Source organism: Salvelinus sp. IW2-2015, linkage group LG36 (genome assembly GCF_002910315.2).
Source record: "Salvelinus sp. IW2-2015 linkage group LG36, ASM291031v2, whole genome shotgun sequence".
Classification (NCBI taxonomy): Eukaryota; Metazoa; Chordata; class Actinopteri; order Salmoniformes; family Salmonidae; genus Salvelinus; species Salvelinus sp. IW2-2015.
Window position 1 is genome coordinate 37,106,652 of NC_036875.1, and position 13,668 is coordinate 37,120,319.

At 45.2% G+C, this 13,668-nt stretch overlaps 1 pseudogene; it reads right to left on the minus strand.

The window, feature by feature from the left end:
* LOC111959401 (kinesin heavy chain-like) overlaps window positions 1-13,668 on the minus strand; it is a 31,531-nt pseudogene that overhangs the window by 16,409 nt on the left and 1,454 nt on the right.

Genomic DNA, 13,668 nt, shown 5'->3' on the forward strand with positions numbered 1-13,668 from the left:
GGGGAGGAAGAGTTACGAGAGGACAGAGAGAGTGGGGAGGAAGAGTTACGAGAGGACAGAGACAGTGGGGAGGAGGGGGAGGTAGAGTTACAGGAGGACAGAGAGAGTGGGGAGGAGTGTCTGTTGCGGTGTCGGTGTCTGTAGCGGTGTCTGTGTATGTAGCTGTGTCTGTAACTGTGTCTGTGTATGTAGCTGTGTCTGTCGCTCTTGCTGTGTCGATGTCTGTAGCTGTGTCTGTGTATGTAGCTGTGTCTAACTGTGTCTGTGTATGTAGCGTGTCTAACTATATGTGTATGTAGCTGTGTCTGTAGCTTTGTCTGTAACTGTGTCTGTGTATGCAGCTGTGTCTGCAGCTGTAGCTGTGTATGTAACTGTGTCAGTGTCTGTAGTGGTGTCTGTAGCTGCATTGGTGTATGTGGCGGTGTCTGTGCCTGTAGCTGTGTCTGTTGCTGTGTAGGTAAATGTGTATGTGTCTGTTGATGTGTATGTGGCGGTGTCTGTAGCTGGGTATGTGTCTGTGTATGTAGCTGTGTCTGTCTGTAGCGGTGTCTGTAGTTGTGTCTGTAACTATATGTGTATGCTGCTGTGTCTGTAACTGTGTCTGTGTATGTAGCTGTAGCTGTGTATGTAGATGTGCCTGTGTTTGTAGTTGTGTCTGTGGCTTTGTCTGTAGCGGTGCCTGTGTATGTGGCTGTGTCTGTAGTTGTTTATGTAGCAGTGTCTGTGGCTGTGCTGGCGTCTGTAGCTGTGTCGGTGTCTGTAGCTGTAGCCTTGCGTGTCTGTGCTGTCGTGTGTCTTAGCTGTGTCGGTGTCTGTAGCTGTGTCGGTCTGTGCTAGTAGCTGTGTCGGTAGCGTGTAGCTGTGTCGGTGTCTGTAGCTGTGTCGGTGTCTGTAGCTGTGTCGTGTGTGTCGTCTGCTGTGTCGGTGTCGGTGTCTTGTGCTGTGTCGGTAGCTGTGTCGTGCTCGTGTTGCTGTGCCGCGTGTTCTGTGCTGTAGTTGTGTCGTGTCTGTGCTTGTCGTCGTACTGTGCCGTTGGTCCTGTTAGCTATGTCGGTGTCTGTGCTGTGTCTGTATTGTAGCTGTGTCGTGTCTGTAGCTGTGTCTGTCGTGGGTCGATGTCTGTAGCTGTGCGGTGTCTATCGCTGTGTCTGTATGTAGCTGTTCTATATCTGTAGCTGTTTTGTGTCCTGTAGCTGTTTCTGTTGTCTTGCTGTGTCTAATCTACAATGCAGTGTCTGAATGTGTTTTTAGCTGAGCTCCCCAGAGAGAGAGAGCGAAAAGACTTTCAGTCAGAATGATGGGTAACTGTGGCAACAGTCCGTCCATCTGCACATCAGCTAATGCAGTATGCTCTGGTGGTGACACAGCTGAATGTTATGTTGCATTCCATCTCTCCACCACACTCCTCTTTTGTTCAGGCTCACCTTTAAAGTTAAATGTGACATGTTTGTAAGGTGTGCCTCACACATGGAGAACCTGCCATAATGGTCTTCACATGGAAGGGTAAACGTGTCACCCATTTGGAGAATCAACATCTGTTTGCTATTATACGTATTTTGCAATGCAAATTGGAGTACACTATATACATGCTCAAAATAAAGGAACACTTAAACAACCCAATGTAACTCCAAGTCAATCACACTTCTGTGAAATCCACTGTCCACTTAGGAAGCAACATTTGACAATAAATTTCACATGCTGTTGTGCAAATGGAATAGACAAAGGTGGAATTATAGGATTAGCAAGACACCCCCAAAGAGTGTCTGCAGTGGTGACGACCTTCTCAGTTCCTATGCTCCTGGCTGAGTTTATGGTCACTTGTTTGAATGCTGGAAGTCAGTGCTTTCCTCTGCGAGCACTGGAGGTGTGCTGGCCCCACAAAGACATGTCGCCCACACACCATGATGCCTACCGCAAACCGGTCATGCTGAGAGGATGTGCAGGCAGAGACGTTCTCCACGGGTCTCCAGACTCTGTTGTCTGTCACATGTGCTCATGTGTCAGTGTGAACCTGCTTCTTGTGAGGAGGGCCCCCCGTGGCTTTGCCATCTTGGTGTTTTCTTTAGGCATGCCAATGCAACGTCCTGCACGTGTTGGGACTGTAAACAACCCCCTGGACGTCGGGCTCAGTCCACCCTCATGGAGTCTGTTTCTGACCGTTTGCGTGGCTGCACATTTTGGCCTCTGGAGGTCATTTTGCAGGGCTCTGGCAGTGCTCCTCCTTGCACAAAGGCGGAGGTAGCGGCTCTGCTGCTGGGTGTGTTGCCCTCCTACGGCCTCCTCCACGTCTCCTGATGTACTGGCCTGTCTCCTGGTAGCGCCTCCATGCTCTGGACACATGACAGACACAGCAAACCTTCTTGCCACAGCTCGCATTGATGTGCCATCTGATGAGCTGACTGCTGCTTGTGTGGGTGTAGACTCCGTCTCATGCTACCACCTAGAGTGAAAGCACCTTCCAGCATTCAAAAGTGACCTAAACATCAGCCAGGAAGCATAGGAACTGAGAATGGTCTGTGGTCACCACCTGCAGAACCACTCCTTTTTGGGGTGTCTTGCTAATTGCCTATTATTTCCACCTTTTGTCTATTCCATTTGCACAACAGCATGTGATTTATTTGTCAATCAGTGTTGCTTCCTAAGTGGACGTTTGATTTCCGAGTGTGTTGATTTGGAGTTACATTGTGTTGTTTAAGTGTTCCCTTTATTTTTTTGAGCAGTTTATATAAAAGTATGTGGACAACCCTTCAAATGAGTGGATTCGGCTGTTGCTGACAGGTGTATAAAATCGAGCACACCACCATGCAATCTCCATAGACAAACATTGTCAGTAGAATGGCCTTACTGAATTATTTTTCTTTGAAGAGCTCAGTGACTTTCAACGTGGCACTGTCATCTTTCCAACAAATCAGTTCTTCAAATTTCTGCCCTGCTAGAGCTGCCACGGTGAACTGTAAGTTCTGTTATTGTGAAGTGAAAACGTTTAGGAGCAGTGGAAACGCGTTCTCTGGAGTGATGAATCATGCTTCACCATCTGGCACTCTGACGGATGATTGTGGGTTTGGCGGATGCCAGGAGAACGCTACCTGCCTGAATGCATAGTGCCAACTGTAAAGTTTGGTGGAGGAGGAATAATGTTCYGGGGCTGTTTTTCATGGTTCGGGCCACGCCCCTTAGTTCCAGTGAAGGGAATTCTTAAAGCCACAGCAGACAATGACATTCTAGATGATTCTGTGCTTCCAACTTTGTGGGGAAGGCCCTTTCCTGATTCAGCATGACAATRCCCCACTGCACAAAGCGAGGTCCATACAGAAATGATTTGTTGAGATTKGTGTGGAAGAACTTTACTGGCCTGCAGAGCCCTGACCTCAACCCCATCGAAGACCTTTGGGATGAATTGGAACTCCGACTGCGAGCCAGGCCAAATCACCCAACATCAGTGCCCAACCTTACTAATGCTCTTATAGCTGAATGGAAGCAAGTCCCCGCAGCAATGTTCCAACACTAGCCTTCAAAGAAGAGTGGAAGCTGTCATAGCAGCAAAGCGGGGACCAGCTCCATATTAATGCCCATGATTTTGGAATGTGATGTTCGACAAGCAGGTGTCTACATACTTTTGGTCATGTAGTGTATATCACACACTGCATATAAACAAACCGTTAATAAACAGGACTATGACAGCATTACTCCTGTGCCAGTCTTGTCCTTGGTGAAGTACCCACTATTCTAACAGATGAGCACTCTGGTTCCTAGGCTTTTGTGTTGTGACCTTCCATTTGGGTTACTAGAGGACCACACAGCCCCACAGTCACCAGTTGGATGTGTCACTGCAGTAACCATATGGTACATGTAACCTACCCCAGAGGAGCTAGCACCATAGTGGACATCTGGCTCTGTGGGTCCTGTCACTAACAYTAGCACAGCAAAGAGCATTGGACTATACCTCAGCCACCACAGCACCTGTTCCATTCACATTGTATATGGTACACATAATACACTGCACTTACACTTTCATAACATCTTAATATACATTCTCATATATTGACAAATCCTGCAAAATGATATCTTAACATAGACTATTTGCTCTGAAGGCAAGCTAACCTAAATTACATGGACACTGAGCACCTAGCCCAGGTTACGGAGGGGCCATGGTGTGTCTGTTACCTTAATGTGGAACCTAGCCAGGGTTCCAGAGGGGCCATGGTGTGTCTGTTACCTTAATGTGGAACCTAGCCAGTTCCAGAGGGCCATGGTGTGTCGTTACCTTATGTGGAACCTAGCCAGGTTCCAGAGGGCCATGGTGTGTCTGTTACCTTATGTGGAACCTAGCCAGGGTTCCAGAGGGGCCATGGTGTGTCTGTTACCTTAATGTGGACCTAGCCAGGGTTCCAGAGGGGCCATGGTGTGTCTGTTACCTTAATGTGGAACCTAGCCCAGGGTTCCAGAGGGGCCATGGTGTGTCTGTTACCTTAATGTGGAACCTAGCCAGGGTTCCAGAGGGGCCATGGTGTGTCTGTTACCTTGATGTGGAACTCCAGGTTCTCGTCCATGGAGTAGATGTGGTCAAAGACGTCCCTGCTGATACGGGGATAATACCCATCTGCTGAGAGTCATGTAGCTTGCCCTGGAAAAAACACTCCTGGTCAAATAAACAAGATACACTACAGCACTTAGCATTCCCAGAAGTTGAAATGGCAAGTAGCAATACAGGTTCATTACAGAGGGAAAAAGCACTCTCCTCAAACAAAGGCCTTAWCCCTCTTAGCTTTCATAAGGCCTGGGTCCTCATATTGATAAGAAATATACATGCTACCTCAAGGGGGTTTCATTACAAGCTCCTTTGCCAGCCTGAACTTCCTTTACTTTAGTCCCCTCATCCCCCACCTCAATTTCATTCAGTCTTACCTCTCCTTATCCAGCCCAAACATAATAAAAATGATATTGACTTGACAATAAAAATGTAATGGACTATCACAGTCTGTCATTCGCCTCAGGGCTGATGCCATTCATATCGTAATATGATGCTGGCGAGGTAGACGAGGATAGGGAGATGTATAATAGCACCATAGATTAAGCACATAACAAGGATAGTTTTACATTCTGGTCAGGCTGGCAGCGTTGAAGCTAATCATACTGCCACCATCGCTTCCCCGCCCTTCCATTAGCTGCTGAGGAATAATGGAATAAATGTTTTCCAATTTCATCCTGGGGCTTGCTGAAGGCTCTCTGGGCTGTTTCCAGGGCAACGGCTGCAGCTGAATAGGAGGCTATTGTGTGTATGTGTAATCGCATGGTGGCACATCATGTGAACCATGGCGGCGTAACACCTYGCTGCTATTTTGGCGTGCCGTCTGGCATAGGCAGTCAGCCTAAATAAAGGTATGCCAGGAAGGAAGACACAGCAGGAGGGAAGGACTGTTGGGAATGTTCCCATTCAAGGAGAACCAGACATTTTCTTCCGCAACACAAGCATGACAGAGATTTTTGCTGAAAAGTCTGTCGGTGATTTATTGTATATGCATACTGACTGGCACCTCCCTTAAATGAAGCAAACATGTTTGACAATCTCAAGTGTCTGSCGCCTGAGTAACCACAGCACAATTTCGATCCGCCTGTAAAAAACATGTTTCCGCAACACTACATTTAATCGTCTAAAACTCGCTTTTGAAATCATGTTAGGATTATGACTGAGGTAATCATCTTAAAGGGATAGTTCATGCAAAATCTATATTTGGATTCAAATACCTTTACCTTGAGTTGTGTCTTAAGGCCCATGGTGACAGAATCCACAATAATCCATTATTTACTTCTGGCTACAGTCAGATTTATTGAATGGAAACACCTGAACCGATGTTAGCAAACCTGCACTGCAAAACGAAACTTCTTAAACAACGCTTCAAACTAAGTTTGGTAGAGTCAATACTCACGAAGAACCTGTCCAGGTTTTCTTCCACGCGAGAATGTTGTCATTTTGCAATAAAACATTTTAAATGCTCTGATACTTCCTATGGTTTACCGGTTCCTATGTTTATCCGGAAAGCAATCTGCGTTTTAGTGCCTGCCCCAGGAGGACATCATCAATGGAAGACACATACAGATGCCCTGTGCTGTTGCTACGTGAGGTAATAGTTTCAGTTCTGAGGAACTAAGTTCCAGCAATTATTTTAGCAGTACAAACRTTAAAAAAGTCTCGGCTTGCAGTGCAGCTTTGCTAACATCGGTCCGGCTGTTGCCATTCATGAAATCTGACGATGCTAGTATGCCAACTCCAGGCTGTAGACAGAAGTACATAATGGATTATTGTGGATTCTGTCACCATGGGCCTTCAGACACAAATCAAGGTAAAGGTAWTTKAATCCAAATATAGATTTTGCATGAACTATTCCTTTAAACTCCAGTCACTACCAACTCAGCCAATGGGTSACTAGATCACCTACAGATGCAGGCAGCGAGGCCAAAAGTTAAACCTGATTCTAGTCTGTACCTCTGGCTCCTCTTTAAACGGTTTTATGTTCCATGAGCCTCTCCTTTGTACTGGCTTGTAAAACTCCATAGAATTAGCTGCTAATAGTCATACTTGCACAGTAGCTTCAGTGAAGCCTAATGTCTGCTATCCTTAATCTAATCTCTAAAATAATCTCTTTGGTTCTAGCACAAATCCCAGTGAGGCATCAAAATGTCCTTCTGATTTACCTCCATGGTGTGGGTCTTTCCTGATGAGGTCTGGCCATAGGCAAAGATTGTTCCATTGTACCTGCCCAGCACATCTACAAAATGCAGACACTGGGGTTACGTCTTTCATAGTAGCTCTGGAGCTGAGTTGATATGATAATAAAATGATGATGATGAGGATGATGATGACGGTGAGGAGGAGAGGAGGTCAGATAAAGAGACTGCAGTACAGTGTCTCTGACCTTTGACGATCTGCTTGGCACAGGCATCGTAGACTTGCTCCTGGGCTGTGTTGGGTGGCAGGACTYGGATAAACACATAGGGCTTACTCTGCAAGGGACGAAATAAAGCAACTGTCAATAGTCTAATTTCACCGTTAGTCCATTCCTGAGGAACCGTTGTGAGTTATTTTCATCAACAAAACTGAATGTAAGAACGTGAATAAAGCCTAAACATTTTCCGCCTCAGACATTTTCTCACTGTTGAATCTTTTGACTGCAAGCAGGGTCTGACAATCTGACAAGGTGAGAAAATAGAGTCCGTATTACATCCAGCAAGGTTCCATGACTGTGGTGACCTTGTTCCCTCCAGATCTCTTTCAGAGTCAGTGTGTCTAGAAGGTGTCACACTAAACAGGTCTCCTCCTGCACTGAGGTACAGCCGCAGCAACTCTAAACTGACCTCAGATCAGTTATTATGTCTGTTTAGGAGGTGTCACACTAAACCAGTCTCCTCCTGCTCTGAGGTACAGCCGGAGCAATTCTAAACGGACCTCAGATCAGTTATCCTGTCACAACAGTACGCTGTCTGATTATTCACTTAGTATAGGACAGATCACCTGTCTCCTTACACTGTGGGCCTGGAGGTTACTTTGGAGACAGAGACAACCACAGATGTTTCTGTTAACAGCATCCTGGTGTAACAGTTTAACTTTACGTACGTCCCCTCGCGCGAACCAGGGACCCTCTGCAAACATCAACAACTGACACCCACGAAGCATCGTTACCCATCGCTCCACAAAGGCCGCGGCCCTTGCAGAGCAAGGAGAACCACTACTTCAAGGTCTCAAAGCGAGTGACGTAACCGATTGAAACGCTATTAGGGCRCACCACAGCTAACTAGCTAGCCATTTCACATCCGTTACACTGGGACGGGCTTGAATCAAGCCGRCCCACAAACAGTTACACCGGAAAACAAAGGATGGAGAGGAGATGTTTTCAAGACAAGATTTGTATTTGTATTTATTATGGATCCCCATTAGTTCCTGCCAAGGCAGCAGCTATTCTTCCTGGGGTACAGCAAAAATAAGGCAGTTATACAATTTTCCAAGCACACAAAGTGTGTGCCCTCAGGCCCCTACTCCACTACCACATATCTACAACAAAAAATCCATGTGTACGTGTGTGTATAGTGCGTATGTTATCATGTGTGTGTATGCATGTCTCTGCCTATGTTTGTGTTGCTTCAGAGTCCATGCTGTTCCGTAAGGTGTATTTTTATCAGTTTTTCAAATCTAATTTTACTACTTGCATCTGTTACCTGATGTGTAGTCATGGCTCTATGTAGTACTGTGTGCATCCCATAGTCTGTTCTGGACTTGGGGACTGTGAAGAGACCTCTGGTGGCATGTCTTGTGGGGTATGCATGGGTGTCTGAGCTGTGTGCTATGTCGTTTAAACTGGCAGCTCAGTGCTTTCAACATGTCAATAACTCTCACAAATACAAGTAGTGATGAAGTCAGTCACTCCTCTACTTTGAGRTGGCGGGTTATGAGTGTTTTAGAACTTCTGTGTAAGATGTACAGCACATGTGGATTCACATGTTCATTTTTGTTAGTTAAATGTTATTGAATGCCTGTGTGCATGTGTGCATGGGGAGCTAGAAGTGCCACAGTCAGAAATAATCTCCCTCCTCTTCCATAGCAAGCGGGTGTATTTATGTGTGCGTGTAGTTGTGCATGTGTGTGTAGTTGTGCATGTGGGTGTGTGTAGTTGTGTATGTGTCTCTCATCCCTCTTGGAGACAGGCCACCACCAGACACTACTCTATACTGCTGTAGGAGTGAAATATTGCTTCCCACTTTGTTGTTGTCCTGCTAGTCTAATCTAAAAAAAAAAAAAATATCTGGGACAGTTGACATTCGGTCAGACTGATTTCAAACCCATGTAATTACCTTAGTTTAACAAAGGAGATGATTTGACAAGCAGCAGAATTGATGGATCTTATAATGGGAGGTTCCTCCTGGCTAAGAGTCGGTTTACTCACCCTGGGGCTTTGATGGAGTGAGGTGGGGGTGGGACTCATTCATCTGAAGGTCATATGCAGTTTCCCCGTCAAGCAACGGTATTTCTAGCTATCCTCCAGTCCCCAGTTTCATCAAGCAATGGGGTTCTAGCTATCCTCCAGAGTCCCCAGTTTCATCAAGCAACAGGGTTCTAGCTATCCTCCAGAGTCCCCAGTTTCATCAAGCAACAGTGTTTCTAGCTATCCTCCAGAGTCCCCAGTTTCATCAAGCAACGGTGTTTCTAGCTATCCTCCAGAGTCCCCAGTTTCATCAAGCAACAGGGTTCTAGCTATCCTCCAGAGTCAAAGCCCTTGAATAAGTACAGTGCATTCGGGAAAGTATTCAGACCACTTGACTTTTCCCCCCTCATCAATCTACACACAATACTCCATAATGAYGAAGCAAAAACATTTAAAAAAAATTGTGGGCAATTTAAAAAATAAATAAAACCGAAATATCAAATTTACATAAGTATTCAGACCCTTTACTCAGCACTTTGTTGAAGCACCTTTGGCAGCGATTACAGCCTCGAGTCTTCTYKGGTATGACACTACAAGCTTGGCACACCTGTATTTGGGGAGTTTCTACCATTCTTCTCTGCAGATCCTCTCAAGCTCTGTCAGGTTGGATAGGGAGCATCGCTGCTCAGCTATTTTCAGGTYTCTCCAGAGATGTTCGATCAGGTTCACGTCTGGGCTCTGGCTRGKMCACYCAAGGACATTCAGAGACTTGTCTCGAAGCCACTCCTGCGTTGTCTTGGCTGTGTGCTTAGGGTCATTGTCCTGTTGGAAGGTGAACCTTCACCCCCAGTCTGAGATCCTGAGTGCTCTGGAGAAGGTTTTCGTCAAGGATCTCTTTGCTCCATTCATCTTTCCCTCGATCCTGACTAGTCTTCCACATCCCCACAGCATGATGCTGCCACCACCAGGCTTCACCGTAGAGATGGTCCCATGTTTCCTCCAGACGTGACCCTTGGCATTCAGGCCAAAGAGTTCAATCTTGGTTTAATCAGACCAGAGAATCTTGTTTCTCATGGTCTGAGAGTCCTTTCGGCAAACTCAAAGCGGGCTGTCATGTGCCTTATACTGAGGAGTGGCTTCCGTCTGGCCACTCTACCATAAAGGCCTGATTGGTGGAATGTTGCAGAGATGGTTGTCCTTCTGGAAGGTTTTCCCATTTCCACAGAGGAACTCTGGAGCTCTGTCAGAGTGACCATCGGGTTCTTGGTCACCTCCCCAACCAAGGCCCTTCTCCCCCAATTGCTGAGTTTGGCCCGGGCAGCCAGCTCTAGGAAGAGTCTTGGTGGTTCCAAACTTCTTCCATTTAAGAATGATGGAGACCACRGTGTTCTTGGGGACCTTCAATGCTGCATAAATGTTTTGGTACCCTTCCCCAGATCTGTGCCTCGACACAATCCTGCCTCGGAGCTCTACGGACAATTCCTTCGACCTCATGGCTTGTTTTTTGCTCTGACATGCACTGTCAACTGTGGGACCTTATATAGACAGGTGTGTGCCTTTCCAAATCATGTCCAATCCACTGAATTTACCACAGGTGGACTGCAATCAAGTTGTAGAAACATCTCAAAGATAATCAATGGAAACAGGATGCACCTGAGCTCAATTTCGAGTCTCATAGCAAAGTGTCTGAATACTTATGTAAATAAGGTATTTCTGTTTTTTATATTTAATACATTTGCAAACATTTCTAAAAACCTGTTTGCACTTTGTCATTATAGGGTATTGTATGTAGATTGATGAGGAAAATGTTTTATTTAATCCATTTTAGAATAAGGCTGTAGCGTAACTAAAGGAGAAGGGGCCCGAATACTTTCCAGCAGTGACCATGTAGCTAGAATGCTAACATACTCTAGTCTAGTTTATATTGTTTTGTCAGCATAGTAGTTTAAATTAATAGAAAGTCGATAAACAGAATGACAAACAAATAAGATGTTGGACAACTGCAGACAACTCACCCTAAAAATGTACTGAAATACAGTAGAATTCCACAGACTAACTTATGCCTGTAGGGAGAGATTGGCTGGTGTGCCGGCTTTCACATTCTCCACTGTGTGTCGCAGTARTTTGTGAAGACTACACCCTACACTACTACCCCTAATTCCCCCGTGGCCGGCTACAGCCAGGGAGCCAATTGGAACGTCAGGGCTGCTTTACTGTGATGAAACACTTATTTGAGCTGCGCTGTCACGCTACCCAGATAGGAGAGTAAAATGTCTTAATGAGTTCCGAACGCTCTCCTCCTGTCTACCTACATTCTGGGGAGGCCAGTGTTCCATACAGTGGAACAGTACCACATGGAATTGAAAGTTCACAGACCCAAGTATTTAGTGCTGGCCCTCAACTTCACATTACTGTCTGTTCATGTTGGGMAATAGCTCTTTATGTACCATGGTTCCATGGGGCATTGTTGTACGATGTTGTTTATTTATGGGTCTCAAACTCCATCTGTAACTGCAACACTGATCCACAACACTGATCATAAAAGTATTTTATCTCTGTCTCTCTTTGTTCTGGACCAGCTTTCTGACAGAGGAGCGACTTTTCTTTTATAGCGTAGGCAAGGGGTCAAGGACCCCAACAGTGGGAGAGAGAGAAAGCTGTAGTTCTAACAAGGACCCAGTCGCCACGGAAACTGACTCCCAAAGGGAGAGTCTTGTGCTGATTGGATGTCGGCCAGCTGTTGAGTGATGGAGACTTCTCTCTCTCTCTCTCTCAGTTTCTCTTGGTCTCTCACTCTTCCCCTCTCTACCCCCCCTCTCTCTCTCCCTCTCTGTGACAGGAAGGCTGTCTGCTGTCTCAATCTCTTGTTCAGTCGAGACCAAGATCTTCTCAGCATTGTTAAGGTACTGCTTTGTGTTCTATGAAGGTTCTAATGCTACAACAACTGTCAAAGAGACAAGGTTGCCACTCTCAACCATTCCAATGTCTTTGTAAGAGAACGTGTTCAATATAGAATGAAATAGTAACATGCCACGTCTCCTATAAAGGCACCTCAGGTCAATACACCCCATGTGTTCTAATTGACATGTAAGCATTACTTCAGCCTAGCTTGAAAGACAAATGGGAAACCCATAGCAGTACGGCAGAAATATGCAAGATTTACAAATGTGACCACACATACACTATATCCCACAATCTCAATAAATGATGTGTGAACACACACACACGCAGCAAGCACAYGCAAACACACACACATACACGGTCAAAATGGCATTTTCTCAATAATAGATGTGTTGTAAAAAGGAAAGGCCAGACCTTCGCTCTGCTGGAGTGCATGGTTTCCATCCCYGATGAACGATTCAGTTCAAGCATTATTAAATCAAATCAAAGTTTATTTGTCACATGCGCAGAATACAACAGTGAAATGCTTACTTACAGGGTATAACCAATAGTGCAAAAAAGGTTTTAGGTGACCAATAGGTAAGTAAAGAAATAAAAAGACAGTGAGAAATAACAGTAGCGAGGCTATTTACAGTAGCRAGGCTATAAAAGTAGCGAGGCTACATACAGACACCGGTTACATACATACAAATCAACATGCTCTCATTGTGTGCTGTGGACATCACTATGGTGGAGGACTGCCTGACTAGGAACGTCTTTCAGCAGAATAAACCTTCTCTGCATCACCTAGGGAAAGTAAAGACAACATGCTCCTTTGGCAAACCTGATGCAGAGAGGGAGAGTTCATGTGTTGCTGTGGGAGAAAGCAGCGTCAGACGTACACCTGTACAGCATGTGACCAGCCATACACTCTCCTGCTCTTGGTCAGGGATAGCTAGTGTAAGAGCACGTGCAGAAACTGTATGTCTGTGTGTTTGTAATTGTTGATGATGATTCCAGCCAGTGACCTTCTGCTCCCCTGTCAATCATTTCTAATGACCTCNTAAGATGATACAGTACTGCTGAAGTAGGCTAGCTGGCAGTGGCTGCGTTGTTGACTTTGTAGGCTAGCTGGCAGTGGCTGCGTTGTTGACACTACGTGCAGAAACTGTATGTCTGTGTGTTTGTAATTGTTGATGATGATTCCAGCCAGTGACCTTCTGCTCCCCTGTCAATCATTTCTAATGACCTCCAGCCTCAGAATTACCCAAGAGACTGTGCTCCTGCCCCTGTTTAGAGGGAACATTTATCAATAGTAAAGAAAGACACAGCACTATTTCACCCCTATAAAACACACAGACTGGAACAGAACTGAAACAAGGTTGWACTTGTTCGCTTTAATACTGAAGAAAGTCTATCCCCTCAATAGCCTACACAATGTAGTATCAYGTCATTGTTTACAACAATGTATTTTAAACTATAACACATACAAATGAATCATTCATTCAGTTCAATATAATGTATACAGTATATCCTCTGTTTCTGTTTAATCATTCATGTTCTTTTTATTTCTCATTTAATTTGCGACCGGTGTGAAGCTGTTTGAGGCTTTGCAATTATATCAATGAAATCATCAGCTTCTTTCTGATAAGCAATTAGACTACTGTAGGTTACAACATTGAAATTATACTGCAAATCAATACCTCTAAATGTCAGAGCAAGAATAAGAGGATTACATGGTGCATGCCTTTATTTTACATGATACTCTAGACTTCTAGTGAATATCTCATTTATGTATCTATCTGAATTAGTGGAACAGACAGTAAGAACAAGACTAGGCCTAAGTGTGTGTGTCTGTGTGTGTGTTTGAGTG